A 12,988-nucleotide genomic window follows, 5' to 3' on the forward strand; every position below is an offset into this window, starting at 1 on the left:
AATGTTATAAGTGGCTGAGTTTATGCTACTGACTATGGGTCTGAGTGGGACAGCTTCCTTGTGGATTTTAGGAAGTCCGTAAATGCAGGGTATGGCATCCCCTGGGTAAAGGCGGTGATATGTAAGGCGGTCAATGATTTTGTCCTTTTCAAAGTCTTGAAGGCAAGCTATAACTTTCTTTTTGTAGCTGCTTGTGGGGTCACGCTTTAAGGCTTCGTAGGTATTGTTGTCACTGAGGAGAGTAGTGATCTTTGTATGGTAATCTGTAGTGTTTAGGACCACGGTGCATCTTCCCTTATCAGCTGGTAAAACAGTGATGTTGTGGTCTTTGCTCAGGGAAGCGACGGCCTTCTTTTCCTGTATTGTGAGGTTGGACGGAGGGACTTTGGCACTGGAGAGGGTGGCTGAGACTTTCATCCTGATTTGCTCTGCTTCTGTCTGTGATAATTTATTAATCCGTATGGCAGATTCTGTGGCTGTGATGAGGTCCACTATGGGCAACTGTTGTGGAGAAATGGCAAAATTGAGTCCTTTGGCTAATACTCTCTTTTCAGGTTCAGTGAGATTCCTGTCTGAAAAGTTCTTAACCCATTTCTCCTGACTGTCTTCAGGTGTGTTTTCTTCTCTGGGTTGTGTAGGTTCAGAATGAGGAGTGTGTGTTTTTGAAAGCAAGGTGTGAAATTTCCTGCGTTGTCTTTCTTTTCCTTTAGAGTGTTGGGCCCGCTGAGCCTTGTCCACAAACTTGTAAACCTCTTCTAAGATTGGAGAGGGTAGAAGGGTTTCCAGTTCCTGCAGAGTCTGGCTGATCTTGATCTGGAGGGCATCTATAGTGAAATGGACCTGTCTTATCCTTTCACTTAAAAGGTGATTTTGTGCTCTCTGTAGAATCAAGTCTGCTCTGTATCCCCTGACAGTGGATCCAAGGCGCAGGCTCTTAGGAACAACTCTGCTTTGTCTACATCTTAGGTTGAAACGGAGATGGTTCCTATAATCTGCTAGTTTCCTTGATTCCCTTTCATACTCCCGCACCAGTTGAAGGGTGTTCCTCCCAAAATGTACGGCAATATGTCTGTGAAGGTTGTCAGTCATCCAGGTCATCGTAGTCAAAGGAGCTTGCAAAGAAAAGCGTCTGGACTTCTTTAAGTTACTTGAAGACATTTCACCTCTCATCCGAGAAGCTTCTTCAGTTCTAAGGTCAAATGGTGGAGAGTCCCAGATATAAACCTAGTGGGAGTATCCCCCCACAGAGGGACAAAACCTGAGTAGCGAAAGACCACGTGGGATCTAAAAACAATGTGCCAGGAGTTCGCTGTTCTCACTCCGGCTAGCCATCGAGCTGGTGATGTGATGTCTTGATAAACCGAGCATCTGGGATATGGTGGGCCTAAAGGATACACCAGACCCATCCTATAAATCTGGGGAAAAGGAGGGTAATCAGCCTACAAATGCACGTCAGGAGGATGCAGCCTATGAATTTGGACACCCCCGAAGGTGGGCGCCAAAGCGACGTTATTCCCGCTGTTCAGTCTATGGACAGCCAATCAGTAGAACGCAGTTTGATGATGTCACGTTTTAGTACCTGCTCGTATTGCTTAGAACAACAGTTGAGGAGGTACTAAAGAAGTACATGGTACTATGTACCAGGTACTATGGCCCAATGGAAAACCCTGAAAACCATTGGAAACCCTGCCAAGTCAATCCGAATAGGTACTAATAGAAAAGGGGCTAAAGACGTTTTCTCAGAGAAAGAAGTCAGCAAAATAAAACAGTATGGCTTTTACAAAACAAGCCCACTCCACACCTCTCTCATGCGGCTCTGCTGTAGTTTCCCTTTGAGCTTTCTTCTGTAATTGTCGTCAGCCTAACTGATCTTGCCCTGAACCATTCTCACCTCCTCTAAGTTGCCCACTCTGAAGGCCTTCTTATTGTTGTTAAGGAGTGCTGTGATATGCTTTATCATACACGACTTGGATGACAATGGACAGTATGACAGTATGAGCTGGGGCAACAGTCCAGAAAGAGTGTCTCCTAGTCTGTCACCTCAAAACATCCCTGAAGTTCAGCAAAGGCCTCCTAAGACAGTTGAGTCTGTTCATTTTTTTCAACTTTCAGAGAGTATTCTTTTACACAATCATCTTCATTTTTCCTATTTCCTGATATTAAACCTGTGAGGTTTGTTGTTCCAGTTTAACACTGACCTTTAATTTTGAAAATTTTACTTTCTCCATCTTTGGGTGCTTGATCAATTGTGACTGCATTTGTAACATTAAGCAACTTGTCAAACCAAACTGATTACATGCAATTTTTCTACTTCAGTTAATGCAACTTTTGTTGTTGTTGTTTACTTGTGTAGTGAGTAAAAGCCACCGAGTAACCGTTAAAGGTGCAGAAAAATTATTTACTGCTAATTACCTTGTGACCAGAAAACATGGGAACACACATAAATAAACATCCAGTTCTCACCCATGGAATGGCATGTTGTATTTTAATTCTGTGAGCTGTCAGCAGCATGAGCAATATTAAAATTACCACCCCTTCACAACACTTTTTCAGGTAGCCTGGAATATCCACCAGAGATGGCAGAGAATCTGACTTGTTTCATTTGACTACTCTCATTCATAAAAAAACAAACAAACAAGCAAAAAAAACAGTGACCAAACTGTGGGAATCAAAGTTAAGAAACAAACATTGTAACAGTCTGTGATTGTGAAATATCTGATAATGGATCTGCCTTTGTTTGCCCAGGGAACAGAATTTGTGTGGTAATATGTTTTTTGAATGTTATGTCCTGTAGTCCTAAAATGCTTTGTCTATTTTTGAACGCTGATGTGATTTCCCAAGTCCGCGAACAATAAGTGTTGACAAAGGTCTGTGGTTCAGATAAGAGTGTGTACTCTTTTGCTACACGAGGGCCCCTTCCTAATGTAACACTGGCAGGGTAAATATTATAACAAAAGAGCGTGACACAAGACCCTGTCTTGCTTGTCTTTCCCCCTCATTCAGCCCTGAAGAGAGGCCCACCATAGACTCGCAACACATATCCTGACACCATTTCACTTTCTCTTCACACAGCTGTTAAGCCCTCACCATGAACAAAAACAAGGTTCCTCACAAATAACCCTTTTTTACGCTGGCATTCATGTTTCTATTTGTTTCTGAGATATGAGCCTGCAGACAAAGAAATGTTGACATAAAAGAAGAAAATAAGGCTGTAATTTCCCGTCTCTGTAAACAATAAGGGTGGTCAACGGTATATTGATCAGATAAGAGTGTGTATTTTTGCTACTTGACAGCGACTCCAGATTTTAAGACTGAAAGAGTAAAGATTATAACAAAAGAGCCTGACCCCCTCATCCAGCCCCAAAGAGAGGCCCAACATAAAATCTAAGACTAGCAACATGTATGTATCCAAACTCTCTCAACCCACATGTTTGACAGAAAACTATTAGAGAAAGAAGTTTAAAGTATGGAGAAAAAAACAAACAAAACATGAACAACTAAAACATGCATGCACACAGGTTCTTACACATTTTATATGTACCAGTTTTCTTAAACATCAATGGACTTCAGGAAGACCAGGAAACACTTGACCCCTGTTTTAATCCAGGGGGTCAGTGTTGACATTGTGGATTACTATATATACCTTGGAGTATACATGGACAATAAACTGGACTAGGCTAAAAACACCACAGCACTTTACAGGAAGGGCCAGAGTCGTCTCTATTTTTTGAGGCGACTGAGGTCCTTCGACATCTGCCAGAAAATGCTCAGGATTTTCTACGAGTCTGTTGTGGCCAGTGCAATCCTCTACGCTGTTGCATGCTCGGGGAGCAGGCTGAGGGTCGCAGATGCCAACAGACTCGATAAACTGATCCGTAAGGCCAGTAATGTTGTGGGGATGGAGCTGGACTCCCTCAAGGTGGTGTCGGAGAGGCGGATGTTGTCCAAGATAAAGACAATGTTGGATAACACCTCCCACCCACTCCATGACATGCTGGTCAGTCACAAGAGAAGTTCAGTGAGAGACTAAGATTACCGAAAAGCACCACTGAACGACACAGGAAATCATTCCTGCCTGTGGCCATCTCTCTGTACAACTTATCCACTTAACACACTGTATACTGCAATAGCTACACCCTTTTTGGACATGTTCTTCCCTTTTCAGATATTTATTAATAAGCGACTTTATGTATATATATATGCATGTATATATGGTGCTATTCTTATTTGTGTATTGTCTGTCTTTTTACTGTTTGTTTGTAATGGAGCACTGTAACGAAAAATAATTTCCCCTAGGGATCAATAAAGTATTCTGATTCTGAGTAAGTGCACTACATCTGTAACTTACTCACAGGAGAAAGTTGTGATATTCTTTAAATTTGAACAAAATAAAAACTAAAAGACTTTCAAATTAAAACAAAAATATTTTATTCACAACATAGATAACATGACAAATGTTCAGACTGGAAAACTGTACACGATATGGGCTGCATGTTTTGAAAAGAGCTATGAATGCTGAAAGGTATATAAAGGATTTAGACCAACATATGCTCTGGGTGACGTCTGTTTCAGGGATGGCCTTGTGTATCTCAGCAGTACAATCCAAAACCACATACTGCAGCTATTATGACAGCATGGTTTAACCTGAAAAGAGTCCGAGTGCTGAAATGGCCTGAGTGTCTGACTGAACATTTGGCACCTCATTAAACATAAAATATATCAAAGAAACCAACAACTACTTCAGCAACTGGAAACCTGTCAGACAAGAATGGGATCATTCCTGTCCAGAAACTCATACCCTTGATGCCCAGACTGACTGTTCTCTAAAGAGTAGAAGATGTTACATCATGATACACATGTGCCTGTCTATTTTGAGACCTGTAGCAAACATCAAATTTGAAATGAGCTCAGTTTGTGCTTAAACTTGTAAAATGTTTCAGTTTAAACATTTATGTTATTTATGTTGTATTGTGTTCTATTTGCCTTGTTAGCTTATGTGTATTTAAGCCCTTGGTTGTCCTTAATTCTTTATCACAGACCTTCCCAAAGTGTGGTGCCCGCCCCCTGAGGGGGGGGGGGGGGGCGCAGAGCCATTGCAGGGGGGGCGGTATGAAAAGGGGAAAAAAAAACAACACTTGGACACTGCTAGCACGGGGCGCCTACACAAACGCAAAGCAGGAGAAGCATCGCTGAATATTTTTCTAAACCAACTTCATTCTAAGGCAAAGACTAGAAAATATGGTGAAGCATATCTTCCCTTTTGTTTCACCTGCACAAGTGCCGAGGTAGGTCTTCCCTGCAGATTTGGTCTTTCCTTTGTCGGGAGCAGCGCTGGGCTCACGGACAAACAGTATCCCACATTCTTGATTTTTAGTTCACAAACACTTGTTGTAATGACTAACTACTCCTGACATTTTGGAGATGTTAGCTCTTTATACAGTAAAGTTACAGCGGGATGCAAATAATATCTGGCTGATCCTGCCACGATTTGTTCCCTGGTTCAAATCACGGACAAACAGTATCCTACATCTGTTTATGTTTTTAAATCCATTTTGCACTTTGAGAGACATTTTATTTTAAAAATTTATTGATAGCAATGTTGAATATTATTACACAGGAAAAAAACAAATACATGTAAAATAATTACACCGCGACGCCTCTGCCTTTCTAAATAGAGGGACAGTAACTGCATGTTTATATGTAAGAGTGTAAAACCTGAAGATAGAGACAAAATACTGTGAATCTGACTATCTGCCATTCTGCAATTCATCTCATGTACACTCATAAAAATGAGTCATTGGATGAACTCAATTGGATTGATGGCAGGTTTTCCACGTAATACATATATTTTGGTTCAACCAAATCTACATACATCATGACAATTTAATTAAACTGAGTCAGTCAAACACAATTTTTTAAATAAGTTTAAAAGGAAGAAAATTACATTAATAAGATGTGAAAGGTTTTGGTTGGTTCAACTCAATACAATGTCATTCATTTGAGCTAGATTGTCTTCACATTAAAATGATTTTTTTTAAGGTCAACTAACCATAGAATTATTGAAAAGATAACAAAATGAATTTGTTTTTTCAACTCAATTTTAATCACTTGAATTAACAGCAGAAACAGAATATTTTGTGAATAAACATACATGTGACATGGTCAAATTAACCTTAACAAAATCAAAGTGCTAACAAAAAAGTGCTGTCTTACATTTGAAATGAATATTAAATCTGAATAGGACACACCTTTGTATTACTAGGCAAGACTGAAAACAAATCTGTCCCCTCAGTATAAAAGAAAACGTATGTTCTTGCTTTTTCAAACTGCAATTTGTAAAATCAGATTTCACTTAAGAATCATTGTATACATTTACAGTGACACTTGCAGGTAGCTTTTCAGCAAATCCGCAATGATAACCTACTAAACATTACAATTCACACCATAGCATGCCAGTCACTGAACATTTTAAACAACCCAACAATACTTGAATACAAATATAATGTATATATAAAAGGTTTTCATTAAGAACATTTTTGTGTTACCAAAGCAGATGTATTTTAATTAAAAAAAATCTCAACTTTACTTCTCTAAAACCATTGACATTCAAACTTTTACAAGCTTATAAAAACGGGAACACCAACTTTAAAAACACTGGAGGACACCAAAGTTGTCAACATTAGTTTTGTGTCTTTGAAAATCCCAAAACCAGTTAAAAAGAAAATGCTGGTTACAACCATTAAACTTTTTTTGAGCTAAATTCCCACCCTTCTTTTATCCATCTATATTAGTATAGATTAAAGGTTACATCACTCACAATAGGATGTTCATCTAAGATGTTCAAACAGAATAGCAGACAAAAATTGAAAACTTCCATTTTTGGTTTTTGTTTCAAAAGGTCACAGTCTGAAGAAAAAAAAAAAAAGAGATAAAAAAGCCAAAATCAACTTTTGTGCTGGAGTCTTGTTTGCCTAAGCAAACATCTTCATTTTCATTTGCTGCATCTTTGCACTGAGCCTTTGGCCATCCAGATTCATTCAAATCTTCTGACAAAACTCCAAAGTGTATTTGTGGTCATTTGGATAGCTCAGATCAAGTGCATAAATCAGTCCAAAGAAGACACTACCGAGGTTGTTCATAACTGTAGCACCATCAATGACAACTCCCACATCCTCTGGCTCCTGAATGCCTTCTCTTGTGATGGTGTAAATACCCATGACAGTTACTGCATGGATCTCAACCGTTCATCCTCAGTGGAGGAGGTCTGAAAAACAGAAACAATACCTTGGTTAAGAAATAGAGCTCTGTCACTTGGAGGGGAACATATTATGCAAAACTCACTGCCAAACTTCACTGGTTCTCCAGTGCCCTCCCCTACTAACCCTGCGACTATCATCGGCCTCTCCTTCCAACACTTCCCCCTGACACAGCATTTTCTTATAATCTAGGCGGTAGCGAATAATAAATAAAGAAATCATTTCTAATAATAAATAGGTTTGAACGTCACAGGAGTGCGTGTTGTGCTGACTGCAGTTACTCTTACGTCCACATGGTTCACTTTTGGTAGCACGCTCAGTAAACTATACATTGCTGTTAAAGTAGGTTTGCCAACCGTCCCTTGAAAAATGGAATTCTTCCATATTTAGAAACAAAAGTATTGAGCTGAAAAGGGACGCACTTTGTCAAATGGTTAGAAAAATAATTTCACACACAAAAAAAAGAGCTAAGAAATTCCCCACACTGGGAAGGGTGAAGAGAATCGGGTCGCCCAGCCCTGACCATGAGGCGTCCCTTATTATTTTTCAGGGAGTTGGCAACCCTATGTTAAAGACACCTCAAAACAATCATTTCTACTAGAATATGGCATTATATAGTAATAAACACAGAATGCCACATTTTTAGATTATAAAAAGAAAACAGTAAGAATGAAGTTGGCCTTAGGAGATCATCTTTCATTGAGCACATGGCAGCTGGCTAACTGCTATCAAGCTAGCACAAGCTTCCAGTACTTAAAAGTTGGTGGCTACATAATTTGTCCTCTAAAACAAGGCGCTTTTGAAAAGACCTGTCTATTTGGTAAAAAAAAAAAAATAGTATTCCAGCAGAGAGGAGAATGGTAGCACCACCAAAAGTTCAAAAAACAACTGTTACAAGCTTCTATGATAAATAGCAGTACTCTACATTCAGCTCATAGAGAAATACACAATTGGTTATATGAAAAATTAATATGTTACCTTACCTGAAGGTGTAGTTTTATCCAAAAAGTACAGAGAGGCCAAGAGCAGCTGCATTCATTTAGGTGATCCTGAAAGAGCGCAAAATTTTCGAAGAGGGCGGACCGTTGTGTAACTCAATAACTTTGTGTTCTTGTAACAAAAACCGCTTTGAGAGAAAATAATTTAGGTTCACCACACGAATAATAATTGCAGTAACGCTGGATTGCTACATTTGCGTTGAGTGAGATAAAAAAAAATGTTTCAGCTTAAAGAGAGGCTTGAATTTATTTCTTTGAGTATACAAATGCGCATGTGCAAAAATGTACTCCCCCTACCGCCAGTGCCCCAACAAACTCATTCATTTTGTGTTCAGAATCAGCCTCTGCTGGTTTAGAATAATTTTAAGTTTACACAAAGAAAACCAAATTAATTTGGTATTTTTTAATTACATTTATGAACAACTAACAAAATTTGTATGTGTTCTTTGAAAGAAGGACCTGAATCTGTTTTTTGAGTGTAAACAATAACGTGGCGCACAGCTGACGTGAAAAAAGGCACATACCTTTGATGTTGCAAGAGGAACTCTGTATTCCTCCTCCACACATAAATGCAAAAAATAAGTTTTAAAAAATCTCTGTTTTCGGTGATTCACGCCGTTTACGTGTACGTAGCATAAAAGAGCTAGTAGTTTATTTTATTACTACCTGCAGATTACTTGTATTTTCTTAATTGTTTACTAAATGTTTGAGGTGTGAAATAAACCGCAATGGAGCAAAATATGGGTGTGTGTGGTTGGAGGATGTCTTAGTACATGCGTGTGTGCGCGCGCAGGGGGGGGGGGGGGGGGGGGGGGAGTTTGTACGTGCTTCAGGGTTCGTACGTGTTTTGGAGTTTGTACGTGCTTTGTCTGTAGGGGCCACCGTAAATATACTTTTATTTATTCACTCCACATAAAATGTAATAAATAAATCATATAATACAAAAATGAACTATTCACATTTAAGCTTTTAACTATTGAAATTTTCAGCTTTTTCCTTTTAAACAAATTTAAAGTTAAACAACACAAAACACTGCAAACCACAACACAATTAAATATAAATTATAATATGAAAACAAAAAGAAGATGCACATTCTCTGTCATATGGGCCTGCATGAATGAACTTTCTGAATCCTTTATCATCTGCAACTGAAAATAGTTGTGGATGATTACTATACCTTACTAATGTGATGTTGTTGTCCCTGGCTCTCTTTCTCTCAATTCAATTCAATTCAATTTTATTTATATAGCGCCAAATCACAACAAATGTCGCCTCAAGGCGCTTCATAGATACAGAGAAAAGCCCAACAATCATATGACCCCCTATGAGCAAGCACTTTGGCGACAGTGGGAAGGAAAAACTCCCTTTTAACATGAAGAAACCTCCGGCAGAACCAGGCTCAGGGAGGGGCGGCCATCTGCTGCGACCGGTTGGGGTGAGAGAAGGAAGACAGGATAAAAGACATGCTGTGGAAGAGAGACAGAGGTTAATAACAGATATGATTCAATACAGAGAGGTCTATTAACACATAGTGAGTGAGAAAGGTGACTGGAAAGGAAAAACTCAATGCATCATGGGAATCCCCCGGCAGCCTAGATCTATTGCAGCATAACTAAGGGAGGATTTAGGGTCACCTGGTCCAGCCCTAACTATATGCTTTAGCAAAAAGGAAAGTTTTAAGCCTAATCTTAAAAGTAGAGATAGTGTCTGTCTCCCGAATCCAAACTGGAAGCTGGTTCCACAGAAGAGGGGCCTGAAAACTGAAGGCTCTCCCTCCCATTCTACTTTTAAATACTCTAGGAACAACAAGTAGGCATGCAGAGCGAGAGCAAAGTGCTCTAATAGGGAAATATGGTACTACAAGGTCATTAAGATAAGATGGGGCCTGATTATTTAAGACCTTGTATGTGAGGAGCAGGATTTTGAATTCAATTCTGGATTTAACAGGAAGCCAATGAAGGGAAGCCAAAACAGGAGAAATATGCTCTCTCTTTCTAGTCCCTGTCAGTACTCTTGCTGCAGCATTTTGGATTAACTGAAGGCTTTTCAGTGAGTTTTTTGGACATCCTGATAATAATGAATTGCAGTAGTCCAGCCTGGAAGTAATAAATGCATGAACTAGTTTTTCAGCGTCACTCTGAGACAGGATATTTCTAATTTTAGCGATGTTGCGCAAATGGAAGAACGCAGTCTTACATATTTGTTTAATATGTGCGTTGAAGGACATATCCTGGTCAAAAATGACTCCAAGGTTCCTCACAGTGTTACTGGAGGCCAAGGTAATGCCATCCAGAGTAAGAATCTGGTTAGATACCATATTTCTAAGCTTTTCAGCGCCGAGTACAATGACCTCAGTTTTATCTGAGTTAAGAAGCAGAAAGTTAGTGGCCATCCAAGTCTTTATGTCTTTAAGACATTCCTGCAGTTTAACTAATTGGTGTGTGTTATCTGGCTTCATGGACTTCTCTCTCCCTCCTGCTCTGTTCCCAGTGTTGCCAACTCCTCAGTAAGGAAAATCGCTATTGGCTGTCCTAAAAGTCGCTAGAAGTCGCTAAATGACGTCATCGCCTAATTTGCATAATTGGTCATGCTAATGTAATTGTAATCTATGTTGTTGGAGAGAGAAATAACATCGTGGAAGAGACATAAAGTGAGTAAAAAACGTCCTAAATGCATTTAGAATTTATTTAGAACTAAAAATTAAATTTATTTTAGCAATTATTGTTTTTTTAATGTCACAATTCCAACCCTGCTCCTTTACCCGGGCTTGGACCGGCAAAAGTGACCCGAAATAGGCACTCTGGTGGAGTTACTTTGTGTGTGTGTGTTTATAAGTAGTTTTAAACCTGATCCACAAAACAGCATAAGAGTAAAAGAAGAACTGACTGCGTTACAGCACCCGCTGCTTGTTGAGAGTAAAAGCGATATGCGCTTTCACGTCTTTTTTTTAGCGACTTTTCTTGGAAAAAAAGTCGCTAGGGGGTCTGAAAACTCGCTAAATATAGCGACAAAGTCGCTAAGTTGGCAACACTGTCTGTTCCTGTGCTACTGAGTGTAACTACCGCCCCTCCCCCCTCTGCCCAGCGTAAAGCACAAGGCTCGAGTGCGGAGTGAAGCGAAAAAAAGTGCGAGAGAGAGGGTGAGAGAAAAAATAAATAAATAAACGGCTCGCGATAAGTAGCCGGCTCACGTCGTTCACGTCAAAGAACCGGCTCTAAGAGCCATTTCGTTCGCGACCGACCCATCACTAGCTCCTAGTCTGTCAAGTTCAGCAATAAAGCTGTTTTCACATCAGTTCCTCACCCCTCCCCCCCCCCCCCCATTTTTGCCACACAGAGTATACATGGCACTGATAGTGTTCAAATTTAGAGTTTAAATATTTAACACCCTGTTTCATGCATATAGAGCTTTATAAGGGCTCTAACTCCTGAGCTACAGACACCCCTCTGGCTATAGCTACATATTTTCTAGTAACAGGTTATTTCTTGCTCTGTACGTTGTTTGACCAGATTTAAATCTTACCACTTTATTAATTCCAACATGTTTGACCTAATGAATTGTTGTTGTTTTTTTTTTTTTACAAATATCCAATATTCCCACAATGCCACAGTTGTTTATCTGTCTTTTCTGAAACAATATTGTCAGTGAGCAGTTTTTGTTTCTCAATGAAGTCATCTAATCTGCCTTTAAAGAGTGTTTCCAGTATATTGAGAAACTGAGACTGCACTGAAACAGTCCTTTAACTACTAAAATGATGTCTGCCACCAGTTTGATAAAAAAAACCAAGTTTTGCTATTTTCATGTTTTTTGAAAGGCTTCAAAATATACATTATAGATTAAAAAAAGCTAGAATTCCTGTCCCCAAGTTTCTGCCCAGCCCCTTGTGATTCCAATCTTCTAATCTTAACAAAATATTCAGTGTAAAATATATTTTTACTAATACTGTTCAACACATTCCAAATATTGTTAATGCTGCTTTTATTCTATTATTACTCTATTATTCTGTTGTTGATGACTTGCTGCGTTTAAAAGCAGGGACAGACTCACTTCAGCTGTTACTGTGGTGCCTTGAAGACCTTAAACAGTGGATGTCATTTTTTTTATTATTAAATGAAAACCAAACAAAAGTTGTTATTTTTGGCAGCTCTGTTAGTAAACACACTGACGGTGCTCTGGGCCCCTTATCTTTCTATTGTAAGTCAAATGTAAAAAACCTCAGTGTGTACCTTGATGATTCCTTTAAACTGTTTAGGCAGGTGAGTGCAGTAGTCCAATCTAGCTTTTTCCATATGAGACAGCTAGCCAAGGTTTCAGCTAATGTCTTTAAACGTGTTATTCATCTGTTCAATACTTGTGGACTGGGCTACTGCATTTCTCTGTACTTTTGGTTCGGACCAGGCCTCTATTTATTGTCTCCAGTTGGAGACAAAAATGCAGCTGCTCGTCTGCTAACTGGCAAAAAAACAGAAGAAGCATGTTACCTCAGTGTTGGCCTCTCTATGCTGGCTCCCTGTTCCTTACAGGATCCCATTTAAACTCTTACTTTTTGTTTTTAAATCACTAAACGGCCGAGCCCCTTCTTAACTGTCTGAGCTCCTATTTATTTATGCTCCACAAAGAACCATGAGGTTTAGGTCAAAACTAACCTTCTACAGACTAAACTTAAATATCATGGTGTCAGAGCCTCCTCTGTATCAGGTCCCAGACTCTAGAATAGTCTTCTTCTTAATATTA

The sequence above is a fragment of the Neolamprologus multifasciatus genome, chromosome 23, assembly GCF_963576455.1.
Source record: "Neolamprologus multifasciatus chromosome 23, fNeoMul1.2, whole genome shotgun sequence".
Classification (NCBI taxonomy): Eukaryota; Metazoa; Chordata; class Actinopteri; order Cichliformes; family Cichlidae; genus Neolamprologus; species Neolamprologus multifasciatus.